This window comes from Rattus norvegicus, chromosome X (assembly GCF_036323735.1).
Source record: "Rattus norvegicus strain BN/NHsdMcwi chromosome X, GRCr8, whole genome shotgun sequence".
NCBI classification, from domain to species: Eukaryota; Metazoa; Chordata; class Mammalia; order Rodentia; family Muridae; genus Rattus; species Rattus norvegicus.
The window spans coordinates 148,159,654-148,174,848 of NC_086039.1; positions in this window are offsets into that span (position 1 = coordinate 148,159,654).

The following is a 15,195-nucleotide window of genomic DNA, read 5'->3' on the forward strand; positions in this document are numbered from 1 at the left end:
ACACACTCTCTGTGTCCTCTCATTAATCTGGCTAAGGGTTTATCTATCTTGTTGAGTTTCTCAAAGAACCAACTTTTGGTTCTGTTGATTCTTTCTATGGTCCTTTTTGTTTCTACTTGGTTGATTTCAGCTCTGAGTTTGATTATTTCCTGCCTTCTACTCCTCCTGGGTGTATTTGCTTCTTTTTGTTCTAGAGCTTTTAGGTATTCTGTCAAGCTGGTGACATATGCTCTTTCCTGTTTCTTTCTGCAGGCACTCAGTGCTATGAGTTTTCCTCTTAGCACAGCTTTCATTGTGTCCCATAAGTTTGGGTATGTTGTACCTTCATTTTCATTAAATTCTAAAGTGTTTAATTTCTTTCTTCATTTCTTCCTTGACCAGGTTATCACTGAGTAGAGCATTGTTCAACTTCCACGTATATGTGGGTGTTCTTCCCTTATTGTTATTGAAGACCAGCTTTAGGCCGTGGTGGTCTGATTGGAAGCATGGGATTATTTCTTTCTTTCTGTACCTGTTGAGGCCCGTTTTTTGACCAATTATATGGTCAATTTTGGAGAAAGTACCATGAGGAGCTGAGAAGAAAGTATATCCTTTTGCTTTAGGATAGAATGTTCTATAAATATCTGTTAAGTCCATTTGGTTCATGACTTCTCTTAGTCTGTCTACGTCTCTGTTTAATTTCTGTTTCCATGATCTGTCCATTGATGAGAGTGGGGTGTTGAAATCTGCTACTATTATTGTGTGAGGTGCAATGTGTGTTTTGAGCTTTAGTAAGGTTTCTTTTACTTATGTAGGTGCCCTAATATTTGGGGCATAGATATTTAGGATTGAGAGTTCATCTTGGTGGATTTTTCCTTTGATGAATATGAAGTGTCCTTCCTTATCTTTTTTGATGACTCTTAGTTGAAAATGATTTTATTTGATATTGGAATGGCTACTCGAGCTTGCTTCTTCCGACCATTTGCTTGGAAAGTTGTTTTCCAGCCTTTTACTCTGGGATAGTTTCTGTCCTTTTCTCTGAGGTGTGTTTCTTGTAGGCAGCAGAATGCAGGGTCCTCGTTGCGTATCCAGTTTGTTAATCTATGTCTTTTTATTGGGGAATTGAGGCCATTGATGTTTAGAGATTAAGGAATAGTGATTATTGCTTCCTGTTATATTCACATTTGGATATGAGGTTATGTTTGTGTGCTTTTCTTTTCTTTATTTTGTTGCCAAGACGATTAGTTTCTTGCTTCTTCTAGGGTATAGCTTGCCTCCGTATGTTGGGTTTTACCATTTATTACCCTTTGTAGCACTGGATTTGTAGAAAGATATTGTGTAAATTTGGTTTTGTCATGGAATATCTTGGTTTCTCCAACTATGTTAATGAGAGTTTTTCAGGATACAGTAACCTGGGCTGGCATTTGTGTTCTCTTAGGGTCTGTATGACATCTGTCCAGGATCTTCTGGCTTTCATGGTCTCTGGCGAAAAGTCTGGTTTGATTCTGATAGGTTTGCCTTTATATGTTACTTGACATTTTTCCCTTACTGCTTTTAATATTCTTTCTTTATTTTGTGCATTTGGTGTTTTGACTATTATGTGATGGGAGGAGTTTCTTTTCTGGTCCAATCTATTTGGAGTTCTGTAGGCTTCTTGTATGTCTATGGGTATCTCTTTCTTTGGGTTAGGGAAGTTTTCTTCTCTGATTTTGTTGAAGATATTTACTGGTCCTTTGAGCTGGGAGTCTTCACTCTCTTCTATACCTATTATCCTTAGGTTCGATCTTCTCATTGAGTCCTGGATTTCATGTATGTTTTGGACCAGTAGCTTTTTCCGCTTTGACATTATCTTTGACAGTTGAGTCGATGATTTCTATGGAATCTTCTGCTCCTGAGATTCTCTCTTCTATCTCTTGTATTCTGTTGGTGAAGCTTGTATCTACGGCTCCTTGTCTCTTCGTTTGGTTTTCTATATCCAGGGTTTTTTCCATGTGTTCTTTCTTGATTGCTTCTATTTCCATTTTTAATTCCTTCAACTGTTTGTGTTTTCCTGGAATTCTTACAGGGATTTTTGTGATTCCTCTCTGTAGGCTTCTACTTGTTTATTTATGTTTTCCTGTGTTTCTCTAAGGGAGTTCTTCACGTCTTTCTTGAAGTCCTCCAGCATCATGATCAAATATGATTTTGAAACTAGATCTTGCTTTTCTGGTGTGTTTGGATATTCCGTGTTTGCTTTGGTGGGAGAATTGGGCTCCGATGGTGCCACGTAGTCTTGGTTTCTGTTGCTTGGATTCCTGCGTTTGCCTCTCGCCATCAGATTATCTCTAGTGTCACTTTGTTCTGCTATTTCTGACAGTGGCTAGACTGTCCTATAAGCCTGTGTGTCAGGGGTGTTGTAGACCTGTTTTCCTGTTTTCTCTTAGCCAGTTATGGGAACAGAGTGTTCTGCTTTCGGTCGTGTAGTTTTTCCTATCTACAGGTCTTCAACTCTTCCTGTGGGCCTGTGTCCTGAGTTCACTAGGCAGGTCGCTTGGAGCAGGAATGTTTGTCTTACCTGTGGTCCGGAGGCTCAAGTTTGCTCGTGGGGTGCTGCCTAAGAGCTCTCTGCTGGGGCAGCAACCAGGAAGTTCTGTGCTGCCCTTTCCAGGAGCTTCAGTGCACCAGGGTTCCAGATGGCGATTGGTGTTTTCCTCTGGAATCAGTAATGTGGGCAGAGTGCAGTCTCTTCTGGTTTCCCAGGCGTGTCTGCTTCTCTGAAGGTTCACTCTCCCTCCCACGGGATTTGGGTGCAGAGAACTGCTTATCTGGTCGGTCCCTTCTAGTTCAGGCGGTGTCTCAGACACAGGGGACCTGCTGCTGATGTGCCCTTATCCAAGGGAACCCAGAGGCCGTATACAGTTTCCTCTTAGGCCAGGAATGTGGGCTGGGGTGGGCAGTGTTGGTGGTCTCTTCCGCTCTGCAGTCTCAGTAGTGCCAACCTGTCCAGGCGGTGAGGTCTCTCTCCCATGGGGTTTGGGAGCAGCGAGTATTTATTACTTTTCTTAATACAAGTGCAAGTAAAAAATGATCCGAATAATTAGAATGAAATCAGGAGCTTCTGCTAGAATTATTGCTAAGTATAAAAATTGGTTAAATGACTATTAATGCTTGGACATATATATGATATTGGGTAAGGTCACCAAATATTTGCCAAGATTATAATATCCGTTGATGTGTCTAACAAATATCCATACTCCAATGTATGTATTTCAATCACAATAGGAGTGATGTAATATGAACTCAAAGAAATATTTTTGCAGCTTGCACAGTACCTGCACAGTATCAAGCCAGATGGGGTATAACACTGAGAGGAGGACATGAACATGAGTTGTAATACCTAACCCAGAAGCTATGTTCAATTGACATGTAGTTGTAAAGGAAAAATTAGAATGTGCCAATGGAGTGTCACTGGGTATGCAAGCCACACCTAAGGGAGGCCACATACTTAGCAATAAACACCACAAAACAAACTAAATATGTTGTTGTTGTTGTTGTTTTATTTTCCATCATGATTAGCATTACTTTGTTTAGAAATTCTTCTTGTATGAAATGTCTTTTGCTTGCCATTTTTGTGGGGTTTGCTTGGTGTGTGCGTGTGTGTGTGTGTGTGTGTGTGTGTGTGTGTGTGTGTGTTTCTTGTGGGGTACTGTTTTGGTTTTTTAAATTCTGATTGTTTTATTTTATTTGTTTATTTGCAAGAGAGAGAAGGAGAGAGAGAGAGAGAGAGAGAGAGAGAGAGAGAGAGAACAATGGAACAGAGATAGGTGTGGGGAGGTAGAAAGACTCTGGAATGAGGTAGTCATGATTGGAATACAGTGTATGGAAATGTGTCAATTAAATTTGCATGAAAATAATAGAGAATATTGAAACCATAAGACAAAAATAAAATCTTGACTACAGCAGATATTCAAACTGCAAATTAAATAATGACTGTTGTACAAGAATCTTTCATCCAGCCAAATCAATTTTGAAGGAAAAACAATTTTCCTCTAAGATAAACAAAATCTAAGACAACTGTTGCTAGCAGACTCTTTATATAAAAAAAACTACTGGTGAATGTGCTTCTAAATAACAAAGACTAACCCAGCTAGTAATTTGAGTTTACTATAAGAAAAAAGAATATCAGTAAAGGTAATTGAGAAAGAAATTAAAAAAACATAAGAGAATTTTATATTCTTTCTTTTCTTAACCAAAATAAAAAGTAAATAAATGAAACAAAATTATATATAATTTCGCTGTGTCGGCTGTAACAAGCATAAATATAAAAAACACAACAATAACAATACAATATGAAGAAATTGGTAGGGAAAAGAGCTATATGAAAGTAAGGAAATTGCACCAGATGGTAACTGGAATCCAAAGGAATAAATGCCTAAAATTTGAAACAATTCTCTAAATAAGAAGGTTCAGAGAATAAGCTCTATAAAACTCTGCTCACAAATTTTCTTGGTTTTCTTTAAAGAAATAGTATTGCATAAAGATGTATATCCATACAACTCTGGGGAGTATTACACTGGTTTTCTTTGAGGTAGGATAATTGGGCAATAATTAAAAAAGAACATTTTATGTTGTAAAGAAAATTCTATATTTGAACATAGCATAATGTTAGGCAGAGAATGCTGAGCAATTCTTTAAAAATGCTCCAGTTTAACAACATGGTGCAAAAAGTGGCAATACACATGTACGATTACAAATTCATAAACTAGAAATGAGTGGGTAAAAAAAGAAATTAAGAAAATAGTCCATTTAAAAAATGCATGATGGGCAGATACTTATAACTATGCTAATGGGAACACAACTGAAAATGTTTGAAAAAAATCACATTAAAGAAAAGGAAGATTTTCCAGTACACACTTTCACCTTTTTTTGGCAATCTGCACTGAACTCCCTGGCCCACAGCTCTACCTGCCTCTTTGGAGCCTGAAGACACCCAGCATAACCAGTCCCAGAGGGCTGCTTCTACCAGAGACTACCTGGCCAGTCATACGAGAGATAACCAGAGGGCTAAAGGTAAGCTCAAGAACACAATCTACTAAGTCAGAACAATAGGCCACCATTAGTAAGCAGCACTCCTACTAGAATAGAGCAACACACCTGAAGAGTGCGACTTGAACTTGAATCTCATCTTAATGAGGGTGCTAGAGGCCTTTAAATAGGAAATAAACAATTATTTTTTAAAAATATAGGAAAATACAATCAAAGAGATGAAGGAAATGAATAAATCTGTTCAAGACCTGAAAATGGAACTAGAAACAATAAAGAATGCACAGAGGCAACTCTGAAGATGGAAAACCTAAGGAAAAGAACAGGAACTGTAGACACAAGCATCAACAGAATACAAGGGATGGAAGAGAGAAATCTCAAGCCAAGTATGGAAGATGCAATAGAAGAAATTGATACCCAGCTATTAAAATAAATGATTTCATGAAATTTTTAGGGAACTGGATGGAATTAGAAAATATTGTCCTGAGTGACATAACGCAGTCACAAAATAACACTCATCGTATGTAGTTACTAATAAGTGGACATTAGCCCAAAAGCTCAGAATACCCAAGATATAATTCACAGACCACATGACACTCAAAAGGAAGGAAGATGAAAGAGTGGATGCTTCAGTCCCTAGTAGGTGGAATAAGTTACTCAAATGAGGAAATACAGAGACAAAGTGTGGAATAGAGACTGAAGTAATGACCATCTAGAGACTGCCTCACCTGGGGATCCATCCCATCTGCAGTCACCAAATCCAGTCACTATTACTGATGCCAAAAGCTACTTGCTGACAGTAGCCTGATATAGCTGTCTCCTCAGAGGCTCTGCCAGAGCATGACCAATATAGAGGTGGATGTTTGCAGCCACTCATTGAACTGAGAACAGGATCCCCAATGAAAGAGTTAGAGAATGGACTGAAGGAGCTGAAGGGGTATGCAATTCCATAGGAAGAACAACAATATCAACCAACCTTACCTCCCAGAAATCCCCAGGGGCTAAACCACCAACCAAAGAGTACACATGGAGGGACCATGGCTCCATGGCTCCATCTTCTCCACATAAGTAGCAGAGGAAAGGACTTGTAGGACATCAATGGTAGGAGAGGCCCTTGGTCCTGTGAAGGTTCAATGCCCCAGTATAGGGAAATGCCAGGTCAGGGTGAAAGGAGTGGGAGGGGGGAACACCCTCATATTAGCAGGGAGAGGTAGGATGGGATATGAGATTTGTGGAGGGGAATAACATTTGAAATGTAAATAAATAAAATATACAATAAAAAGAGAAATTTATATATCAGTCAAAGAAAATGCAAAGTGTAGAAAGTTTTTAATTCAAAACATCCAGGGAATTTATTACACTATGAAAAGACCATAGCTAAGAATAATAGGAGTAGAAGAGTGTGAAGATTCCAAGCTCAGAGGCCCAGAAAATATCTTCAACAAAATATTAGAAGAAAATGTCCCTAATCTAAAGAGATGAGTATAAAGAGACAAGAAGCTTACAGAACATCAAATATATTGAATCAGAAAAGAAAATCCTCCTGCAAAATAATAAATAAAACACTAAATGTACACAACAAAGAAAGAATATTAAAAGCTACAAAGGAAAAAAATAGGTAACATACAAGGTAGACCTATAATAATTATACCTGACTCGTTAACAGGGACTGTAAAAGCAAGAAGGGCCTGGATAAATATCTTGCAAACACTGAGACCACAGAAGTCAGTCCAGAACACATCAAAAACATAGTTCACCATGATCAAGTAGGCTTCATCCCTGGGTTGCAGAGGTGTTTCAATATATAAAATTCCATCAATCTAAACCAATATATAATCAAACTGAAAGAAAAAAAATCACATGATTATGTTATTAGATGCTTAAAAACCACATGCTGGTGAGGATATGGAGAAGGGAACACTCACCCATTGCTGGTAGGATTTCAAACATGTAAAATCGTTCTGGAAATCAACCTTGCAAATCTCAACAAATTATATAGGTTGTGTTTATATGTTGATCCTTTTATCAGCATATTAAACAAGGAATAAATGCATTATTTGATTTGTTGACTTCTAACTTCTTTATATATTTGGGATATTAGCCCTCTATTGGATGTTGAGCTGGTGAAGATCCTTTCTCAATATGTAGGTTGCTTTTTTTCTTATTGATAGTGTCCTTTGCCTTATAGTGGCTGCTCAATTTTCTGAGTCACATTCATCAAATTTTGATCTTTTTTCCCCTCCACCTTTATTAACTTGGGTATTCTTATTTACAATTCAATTGTTATTTCCTTTCCTGGTTTCCGGGCAAACATCCCCTAACCCCTTCCTCTCCCCATCTATATGGGTGTTCCCCTTCCCATCCTCCCCGCATTACCACCCTCCCTCCAACAATCACGTTCACTGGGGGTTCAGTCTTGGCAGAACCAAGGGCTTCCCCTTCCACTGGTGCTCTTACCAGGCTATTCATTGCTACATATGCAGTTGGAGTTCAGGGTCTGTCCTTGTATAGTCTTTGGGTAGTGGCTTAGTCGCTGGAAGCTCCGGTTGGTTGGCATTGTTGTTCATATGGGGTCTCAAGCTCCTTCAAGCTCTTCCAGTCCTTTCTAAGATTCTTCAACGGGGGTACCATTCTCAGTTCAGTGGTTTAATGAAGGCATTTGCCTATGTATTTACTGTATTCTGTCTGTGTCTCCCAGGAGAGATCTACATCTGGTTCCTGTCGGCCTGCACTTCTTTGCTTCATCCATATATTCTAGTTTGGTGGCTGTATATGTATGGGCCACATGTGGGGCAGGCTCTGAATGGGTGTTCCTTCGGCCTATTCCCTTCTTCGCTATTCCCTCCCAAGGGTATACTTGTTCCCCTTTTAAAGAAGGAGTGAAGCATTTACATTTTGATCATCCTTCTAGAGTTTCATGTGTTCTATGCATCTAGGATAATTTGAGCATTTGGGATAATATCCACATATCAATGAGTACATACCATGTGTGTTTTTCTGTGATTGGGTTGCCTTACTCAGTATGATATTTTCCAGTTCCATCCATTTGCCTATAAATTTCATAAAGTCATTGTTTTTGATAGCTGAGTAGTATTCCATTGTGTAGATGTACCACATTTTCGGTATTCATTCCTCGGTTGAAGGGCATCTGGGTTCTTTCCAGCTTCTGGCTATTAAAAATAAGGCTGCTATGAACATAATGGAGCATGTGTCTTTGTTATACATTGGGGCATCTTTTGGGTATATGCCCAAGAGAGGTATAGCTGGATCCTAAGGTAGTTCAATGTCCAATTTTCTGAGGAAACTCCAGACTAATTTCCAGAATAGTTGTACCAGTCTGCAATCCCACCAAAAATGGAGGAGTGTTCCTCTTTCTCCACATCCTCGCCAGCATCTGCTGTCACCTGAGTTTTTGATCTTAGCCATTCTGAGGTGGAATCTCAGGGTTGCTTTGATTTGCATTACCCTTATGACTAAAGATGTTGAATATTTCTTCAGGTGTTTCTCAGCCATTCGGCATTCCTCAGCTGTGAATTCTTTGTTTAGCTCTGAACCCCATTTTTAATAGGGTTATTTATTTCTAACTTTGTGAATTCTTTAGAATTTAATGAAAATGAAGGTACAATATACACAAATTTATGGGACACAATGAAAGCTGTGCTAAGAAGAAAATTCATAACTCTGAGTGCCTGCAGAAAGAAACAGGAGAGAGCGTATGTCACCAGCTTGACAGAATACCTAAAAGCTCTAGAACAAAAAGAAGCAAATACATCCAGGAGGAGTAGAAGGCAGGAAATAATCAATCTCAGAGCTGAAATCAACCACGTACAAACAAAAAGGACCATAGAAAGAATCAACAGAACCAAAAGTTGGTTCTTTGAGAAAATCAAGAAGATAGATAAAGCCTTAGCCAAAATAATGAGAGGACTCAGAGAGTGTGTAAAAATTAACAAATCAGAAATGAAAAGGGAGACATAACTACAGAATGAGAGGAAATTCAAAAAATCATTAGATCCTACTACAAAAGCCTATATTCAACAAAACTTGAAAATCTGCAGGATATGGACAATTTCCTAGACAGATAACAGGTACCAAAGTTAAATCAGGAACAGATAAACCATTTAAACAATCCCATAACTCCAAATGAAATAGAAGCAGTCATAAAAGGTCTCCCAACCAAAAAGAGCCCAGGTCCAGACAGGTTTAGTGCAGAATTCTATCAGACCTTCAGAGAAGACCTGATACCAATACTATCCAAACTATTCCATGAAATTGAAACAGATGGAGCCCTACCGAATTCCTTCTATGAAGCCACAATTACTCTTATACCTAAATCACACAAAGAACCAACAAAGAAAGAGAACTTCAGACCAATTTCCCTTATGAATATCGACGCAAAGATGCTCAATAAAATTATGGCACACCGAATCCAAGAGCACATCAAAAAAATCATCCACCATGATCAAGTAGGCTTCATCCTTGGCATGCAGGGATGGTTTAATATATGGAAAACCATCAACATGATCCATTATGTAAACAAGCTGAAAGAACAAAAAAATATGATCATTTCATTGGATGCTGAGAAAGCATTTAACAAAATTCAACAACCCTTCATAATAAAAGTCCTAGAAAGAATAGGTATTCAAGGCCCATACCTAAATATAGTAAAAGCCATATACAGCAAACCAATTGCTAACATTAAACTTAATGGAGAGAAACTTGAAGCAATCCCACTAAAGTCAGGGACTAGACAAGGCTGCCCACTCTCTCCCTACTTATTCAATATAGTTCTTGAAGTCCTAGCCAGAGCAATCAGACAACAAAAGATGATCAAGGGGATACAGATTGGAAAAGAAGAAGTCAAAATATCACAATTTGAAAATGATATGATTGTATACTTAAGTGATCCCAAAAGTTCCACCAAAGAACTACAAAAGCTGATAAACAACTTCAGCAAAGTGGCTGGGTATAAAAATAACTCAAATAAATCAGTAGCCTTCCTCTACACAAAAGAGAAACAAGACGAGAAAGAAATTAGGGAAACGACACCCTTCATAATAGTCCCAAATAATATAAAATACCTCAGTGTGACTTTAACCAAGCAAGTAAAAGATCTATACAATAAGAACTTCAAGCCTCTGAAGAAAGAAATTGAAGAAGACCTCAGAAGATGGAAAGATCTCCCAGGCTCATGGATTACCAGGGTTAATATAGTAAAAATGGCCATTTTACCAAAAGCGTTCTACAGATTCAATGCAATCCCCATCAAAATACCAATCCAATTCTTCAAAGAGTTAGACAGAACAATTTGCAAATTCATCTGGAATAACAAAAAACCCAGGAGAGCTAAAACTATCCTCAACAATAAGAATACTTCTGGGGGAATCACTCTCCCTGAACTCAAGCAGTATTACAGAGCAATAGTGATAAAAACCGCATGTTATTGGTACAGAGACAGACAGATAGACCAAGGGAATAGAATAGAAGACCCGGAAATGAACCCACACACCTATGGTAACTTGATTTTTGACAAAGGAGCCCAAACCATCCAGTGGAAAGAAAATAGCATTTTCAGCAAATGTTGCTGGTTCAATTGGAGGCCAACATGTAGAAGAATGCAGATCGATCCATGCTTATCACCCTGTACAAAGCTTAAGTCCAAGTGGATCAAGAACCTCAGCATCAAATCAGATAGACTCTTTCTAATAGAAGAAAAAGTGGGGAAGCATCTCGAACACATGGGCACTGGAGAAAATTTCCTGAACAAAACACCAATGGCTTATGCTCTAAGATCAAGAATCGACAAATTCATAAAACTGCAAAGCTTCTGTAAGGCAAAGGACACTGTGGTTAGGACAAAAGGGGAAGCAACAGATTGGGAAAAAGATCTTTACCAATCCTACAACAGATAGAGGCCTTATATCCAAAATTAACATAGAACTCAAGAAGTTAGACCACAGGGAGACAAATAACCCTATTAAAAAACGGAGTTCAGAGCTAAACAAAGAATTCACAGCTGAGGAATGCCGAATGACTGAGAAACACCTAAAGAAATGTTCAACATCTTTAGTCATAAGGGAAATGCAAATCAAAACAACCCTGAGATTTCACCTCACACCAGTGAGAATGGCTAAGATCAAAAACTCAGGTGACAGCAAATGCTGGTGAGGATGTGGAGAAAGAGGAACACTCCTCCATTGTTGGTGGGATTGCAGACTGGTACAACCATTCTGGAAATCAGTCTGGAGGTTCCTCAGAAAATTGGACATTGAACTGCCTGAGTACCCAGCTATACCTCTCTTGGGCATATACCCAAAAGATGCCCCAACATATGACAAAGACACATGCTCCACTAAGTTCATAGCAGCCTTATTTATAATAGCCAGAAGCTGGAAAGAACCCAGATGCCCTTCAACATAGAAATGGATACAGAAAATGTGGAACATCTACACAATAGAATATTACTCAGCTATGAAAAAATGACTTCATGAAATTCATAGGCAAATGAATGGAACTGGAAAATATCATCCTGAGTGAGGTAACCCAATCACAAAAAAACACACATGTATGCACTCATTGATAAGTGGCAATTAGCCCAAATGCTTGAATTGCCCTAAAAGCATAGAACACATGAAAGTCAAGACGGATGATCAAAATGTGAATGCTTCACTCCTTCTTTAAAAGGGGAACAAGAATACCCTGGGCAGGGAATAGAGAGGCAAAGATTAAAACAGAGACAGAAGGAACACCCATTCAGAGCCTGCCCCATATTTGGCCCATACATATACAGCCACCCAATTGGACAAGATGAATGAAGCAAAGAAGTGCAGGCTGACAGGAGCCGGATGTAGATCGCTCCTGAGAGACACAGCCAGAATACATCAAATACACTGGCAAATGCTAGCAGCAAACCACTGGACTGAGAACGATACCCCCGTTCAAGGAATCAGAGAAAGGACTGGAAGAGCTTGAAGGGGCTTGAGACACCATATGAACAACAATGCCAAGCAAGCAGAGCTTCCAGGGACTAAGCCACCACCCAAAGACTATACATGGACTGACCCTGGGCTCCTACCTCATAGGTAGCAATGAATATCCTAGTAAGAGCACCAGTGGAAGGGGAAGCCCTTGGTCCTGCCAAGACTGAACCCCCAGTGAATGTGATTGTTGGAGGGAGGGTGGTAATGGGGGGAGGATGGGAAGGGGATCACCCATATAGATGGGGAGAGGAAGGGGTTAGGGGGATGTTTGCCTGGAAACCGGGAAAGGGAATAACAATTGAAATGTAAATAAGAAATACTCAAGTTAATAAAGAAAAATAACATGCAGGCATAACATCCTTGAACACAAAATAAAAATAAAGAAAATGTTATAAAGACATTTAAAGAGAAGGTATGCTAATATCTAATAAAATCCTAAATAGAATTTGAAATTCACAACACATTTGAAAAATAAAAATGGTCATTGTGAGATAAAACTCCATGCCCAAATCAATGATAATAATTAATGACAGATATAAAATAACAAGTGTTGGCAAATAAGAAGGAGTCTGAAGTTTAATATCTCTCAGAGCTATTTAATGCAGTACAATATCAATTGAAACGAAACCTACAGCTCTTCAAAACATTGCATAAAGTTAATGTCTAAGAAATTGAACTCTTATATATGTTACTGGGAAAAAAAACTGACTTAAGCAATTTAAACGGAGAAATTAGTATTTGAATTTTTGCTTTCAGTATGTTCATATATTAAGCATTTTGGTTTCTTAAGAAAAACAGAAATACAATGTAGATGTGTGTGTGTGTGTGTGTGTGTGTGTGTGTGTGTGTGTGTGTGTGTGTTTTGTTTTAATCCCAGGTATGCAATATGGGGCGACTTCAGCTTGTTCACAGCAGCAAACTATGCTTTGTCTCTGACAGTGGGTGGAATCTGCCAGCTGAAGATAGTTTATGTTTGCAATTTTGGGATCCCTTGATATTGCATGAAAATTCTAGAGCTCTAAGAGATGGAGGCTGCTACTCCCCCTGTTGGTGCCCCAAATACTGCTGCTGCTGGTCCCTGCGCTGCTCATTCCTGCTGCAGCATTTGTTGTTTTGCTGTTTTTCTGAGTTTCTGGTTTGCTGGTTTGAGATACCCTGAGGACTAAGATTCAACTTGCTCCAAGGAATCCAATGTGTCTAATCAATAGGAAGCAGTCTATAAAGATCCACACCCTTCTTTCCCCTCTAACCTTCTCTCATTCCCACCCTATTGGAAGTTGCAAAGGATTGAGGAAGAAAAGGATGGTAAGAAAAAGAACCCAGTAAAGTAGCCCAAAATACAGTTACAGGTTCCATGCATGGTTATAGGCTTATGGTTATAAGGGTGTGTGCTGTTGGGAAGTACAGGATTGAGCAAAACTTCTTCACTCATGCAGACCCACAGAAAAGAGAAATAGGAAGAAATCAGTGACAAGGCATATCTCATATATGTAGAAACCAAATGACCTTCTCCTAGATCACCTCGCCAATATACCACCTCTCAACAATATCAGCACATTATATCAAGGGATTAATTTAATTACAAGACCAGAGGTCAATTCTCTTCCATGTAACCTAATAGTTGGTAATCAAGCCTATAACACATGGGGCTTTTTGGAGGCACTTCATATCCAAAACATATCATCATTTATTTTATATAGAAATATATGTGTTCATGTGTCTATGTGTATGCGCATTGTTATTTTGTAATAAAAAGTTCTGATATATGCTAAATTATGAATTAATCATAGAACCTTGCTACAAGTGAAGGATGTTGATAACAAAAGTCAACATTTAACATCATTTAAAAGAAAATAAAAAATGTAAAAATTATATTTATAAAAATTAAAAGTAAATCAGGTGTTTCCAGGTGTGGAGGGCTGCTAATGATGGTAAATTCTCATGATTGTAGACCTTGTTGGGGAAATTTAATGAAAATACTTTAGATTTTAAAATAAAAATGGGAAGTGGTCAATATATAGAGGATAAAAGATTCTGAAATGCTTGGGCCTTAAAAGACTTCTATATCATTTTTTCTCCATCTAAGCCTCAGGAATCAATAAGGTAGAAGTAGGCAGAAATGTTTAAAGAGTCAAAGGTAGCAGATATATGTAGTGAAATTCTGTTTGTCAGACATGGCACTGCAGCTCCACACACAGATTCACAGAAGCTGGAATGGCATCCATAAGACATGCAAAATATGACAGCATCAAGCCAATGTAAATCTCAGTATAGCGGAGAGATAGTCAAAAGTTCCACTCCTAGAGAAGGATATTTTGGTAATTAATAGCTGTTGATAGAGGGAGAAGCAGTTTTCATTAAGGGTGTGTCCTTTGGTGAGTCAACCTTATTTCATTGGACAGACACAGACTCATGAGTATATGGCTGGCACAGATAAGATGCAGTGAGTTATTTTATAAAACAGTGTACTTGAAGTGGACAGGAGTTAATAGAGTGGGAGGTCAATAGGATCAAAATACTGAGTAGTCAGCCACAGAAAAATATAAATGCAGGTGACTCTGAACAGATTATACAGGTTGTATTTATATGATGAATTTTTATCTGTATATTTACCACCAAAGTTTAAATACAAGAAGGATATGAATTTCCAAGAAAGATTTCAACCATAGGAAAAGTAGGTAAAAAGAGATTTAATTTAAAATATGTGTTATATGACAATCTGAAAGAATTAATAAAAATGCTTTTAAATAGAGTTATCTCTATTAGCATTACCAACCTGTACAGATTTTCAAGCTGTACCCACTATTATATATCATCAATTTTATTAAAAAACAACAAATTAATCTAGTGGATAATTTAATAAAAATATCGCTGAATTGTAAAACTTAAAATAATGGTTTTTGAACAATTAATTACTACCAAAGTTGGAAAAGAGTGTTGATGAAGATTTCTTAAATGGAATTTATCACTTACTCCTGGAGAGAAAAACGAACATGAGATTTACATTCAGCCCAAAATTATAACTTATCAACCTCTGCACCTTATCAACCAACTGCACTGCCACTCAGCCTCCTCATTCATTAGTAATCACTATTCTCACTTCAGCCCATTTGTTTTTAAGCTTCTAAATTTGAAAGATTAGTCACAACACTTGTCTTTCTGTGCCTAAATTATTTTACTTAATAGCATATTCTCTAGTGTTATGTATTTTCCT